This window comes from Petaurus breviceps, unplaced genomic scaffold (assembly GCF_028583685.1).
Source record: "Petaurus breviceps papuanus isolate PSGF00001 unplaced genomic scaffold, PetGlider_PUasm1.0 40, whole genome shotgun sequence".
NCBI classification, from domain to species: Eukaryota; Metazoa; Chordata; class Mammalia; order Diprotodontia; family Petauridae; genus Petaurus; species Petaurus breviceps.
In genome coordinates, this window is record NW_027186315.1 from 1,640,909 (window position 1) to 1,645,051 (window position 4,143).

Below are 4,143 nucleotides of genomic sequence, written 5' to 3' on the forward strand. Positions count from 1 at the left end.
TTGGATTGATATTACACAGAAAGTGTATTGGTTAAATGAATATTTATCATTGAACTAAGAACTATGGGAACTCTTGGCCCCCTTTCTGATAGTCCACTGCAAACTGTGGAACTTGAAAAAAATAGTGATCTTACAAGGAATGCATACCCTTTCAATACCTCAGCAAAAATTGGTACAATAGCAAAGACATCGCCCTCTTAAAAAAAAAGAAAAGAAATCAATATAATGAAAAATACAAAGGCTGCTGATTCATTGGTAACAGTGGATAAGAAGGATTCATGACCTGGCAACAAAAGTTCTAAAAGAAAGCTTGATTCTCTGATAACAAATTCATCTTCTTGCTGGGCAATACTGGAAGTCTACTAAAAAACTCAGTCACTCAGGAGATATTTATAAAGTGTCTGCTGTACCAAGTGTTTGTCAGAAACATGGTTGGCTGTCATACTTTCTTGAAGAGGATCAAAATTACAGCATTTTGTTAGAGTCAAGTTATGGTGTGTCTGATTATGACTGATTAGACCAATATGAGCTTAAAATGCTCTATCTACCACAGGTCAGGCACACATACTCCATATGAACATTCTCTAAATTTGTCCATCATTTTTTTTATTTGAGCTACTTCAATGCTGCTTTGCTGATAGAGCACAGCACCTTTACTGCCATGGGCACATCATGCTAGGTGGTCCTGTGCCAGTATCTCCCATAACACACAATCAGTCTGAAAGTTCTTAAGAGAGATCTTGAGTGTCCTTGTATCACTTTTTTTGACCACCATATGAGTGCTTGTTCTGGATGAGCTCTTCATAAAATAATCTTTTAGGCAAGTGTATGTTTGACATTCGAACAACATGACCAGCCCTTTGGAGTTGTGCTGCTCTCTGAAGTAAGTAGAATAGCTTTCTGCAGGGGACATAAAGAATGACAAAAGACAGTCCCTGATTCCAAGGAGCTCCCAAAGTCATTAAGTTGATCACCTTAATGAAAAATGTATAACCCAAATGCAAACTACATACAAACAGGATATATAAATGATTCATAGGAAATAGTATAAGAAAGGTAGCAGAATAAAAATGGATTGGTGAAAGTTTCATGTAAAGGGTGGAATTTTATCTGGTCCTTGAAGGAAACATAAAGATGAAGAGCATTTTTTGCATAGTAAATGAATATCCAGTGAAAATGCCTGGAGTCAGAAGATGGAATGTTTCATTTAAGAAAGTATTTTCCTTTATTCCCTGAGAATACCTCCTAAGAAGTCCAAGAGTCATTTTAAAATGGGACTCCTAAGAAAGGAGTTTTGTGTGGGAATTATTATTTTGTGCTTCAAAAGCCTGAAGGCAAACCATACTGGTTAAATTAAGTATTCTCATTAGAAATAAATTCAATTAGAAATTAACTATAATTGACTGGTATCTTTTTAAAGTCATTTTTTTTTCCTTTTTGAGACGTAGAAAAGGTTCCACTCTTATCACTATTTAATAACAAATTAATCTAGTGATGCAAGGAATTTAATTGACATTTTAGCAATATATTTCAAATGAATATGGTCATAATATATGACATTCTAAATGAATATATGTATAATATATTCACATATATGTTATATATATACAAACATATATGCATATATAAATGTCTCTATATATTCAAAGAGTTTTTATTAGAAGAAAGTTTGCTGTTAATCTGATAATGAATCCTTGGTTTAATTCAATGAAATAGGCCTACTAACCTCTACATTATACTGTCCATTACAATGCCAATAGATATAGGAAAAATAATAATCATATGACAAATGACAGACGTCCTTTGAAAATAAAACAGGATGACAGCTCATTGACTTACACAAAGCTAAGCTTAGTCATTGATTGACAGAATAAATGACAATCCTACTGGGAAAGCAAACCCTACAACTCTTGACAAATAATTGGGACATTTTAAAAGAAAAGGAAAGAAAACATTACAACAATATATACAAAGGGGTCCTATTAAGATAACTTATTTTCCTGGTTTTAATGGAAATTAGATATTTTTTTTTCCTATTTGTAAAGCAAACAAAAATGCTCTCCCAGAATAAAGAAAAGAATAGTATTTTCTTTGAGGTTACAGAAAGCCTCAAAAGGAAATGTCATTCTTTCCATCCTGCCTCTATGTAATATGTCACTTCTAAAAAGGCAATGGTATTTATAGCTTGACTCAGTTAGGAATGCTTTCAGGTATCCATGACAGAATCCTAAAATTTCAACTTATTCAGTAACAGTAAAAGATTAAATCCCATTAAAACAACTTTAAAGGGAATGTCTGTATTCTTTCCTTAATACTATGTCCATATTGTAACTTCATTTTAAATCCTAACCCAAGCTGTTCCATTAGAAATCACAAGATTTCAGCAAACAGGGTTTTAAACTTTTCATTTGTTACCTAGGAAATTTCAGACTTCCAGTATTCTTCTATATTTTTTTCTGATGATTGAGATTGCTAGAATCTGCCTATAACAACTTGTGCCAAATAATTTCATCTTTATCGTATATATATATATATACATATATATAATATTATATATGTATATTTGATATTTACTTACCTGTATACAGATTGTTTCTCCAATCAAATGTAAGTTCCTTGAAGTCAGTTATTATGTTGTATCCTCAGTGCCTAGCATAGTAACTGGAATATAGCAGATACTTTATAAATATTTGTTGATTGATGGGTTGATTTTCATTAACTATTTCTTGTTCATTCTTCATTTTCCAAGAAGATGAATGACATCATGAAGGAGTGATGGCTTGACTGAAGTGTTCATGAATTGGATTCTAGGGAGGCCTCACTCTTCCAGTCATCAGTGTCTAGTGGCAACATGCAGTGAATGACCTTGATGTCATCAAGATCTTACCAATGTTTAAGTGCTTCACAATACTTGCTTCAGATGCCTTCATGACCATTGGAACAAATTGTTCTCATAAGCCTATTCCACCACAAGATGTCTTCACCTGTTTGTGGTAAGCATCCTCCTAATTCACCAACTAGTTTAAAGCATGTTGCCTACCTTCAATCTGGTTTAGCCCATCTGTCAATATGGTTTACTGGAGTATGTCAGCTGTGCATGCTGCATATATCCTAGGCCTAAGAGCTTGACTTGCAGATAGGGGGTGTTGAAACTGTTATATCATGCTGAGAACACAAATACTTTTGGAGACATGGTTGAGGATGCTGAAGGCTTATAAATTTCAACAACAGTGCATTCTGATCACATTCCAGCTAATGATTAAATAAGTCAATGCCATGACTACATCCACTAGAAGGAAAAACTAGATGTTTTCTAAAATAACTTCACAATCTACCAATATTCCTCACTGAATAAAAATTATGGGTGAACAAAGTGAGAAATAAAGTTTCTTTTAGCATTACATAAGATTGATTATATTAAATTGGGACATAGTCATTATTAGGAAGACAGATTAGAGAAGTGTAATTATACTAAAGAATACATTGTGTTGTTTACCAAAAAAAAAAAACAGAGACTATTTCTGTTACACAAATAATATACAATTATTTGTTGTTTTTTTAGTAATTTTTATCACAATATTTGATATTTGATCATACCCTCATACTTGAAACATACCCTCTGACAGTACATAAACCTAATTCACTTCCAAGGTACAGAGAAGAGTTTTGTGGCAGTGGCAATATCATTTTATTTGTATTCATTAGAGAACTATAGAATAATAGAGCCTCAATTTGTGAAGGAATTGCAGAAGCCAATGTCTTACTTCTACTTTCATAGAAATTCATTTTAAAATATCCCTGACAAGTGATCACCCAACATCTGTTTGAAGACCTTTACTAATAGCGAGTTCACTTCCTCCCAAGAAAGTCGTCATTCCTCTTTGCAGCATCACTAATTGTTAGGAAATTTTCATTAAATTAAAGCTAAATCTTTGTAATGGGAATGTAAATTTTTAAGATCTTCCCTGCCCCTAGGCTAAAGTGCACCTGGAGCCTGGGGTGTTTTTCAGTAGATATTTTTTTATTGGCCAATGGGTCCAGAAGGTTGTTACATTCTCTGAGCCAGGAGAAGGTTATATAAACCCTGATGTGTAGCTTTGTTTTGGGGCTCACTTTGAGAAGTGTTCTGTGATTTGGTCAGAT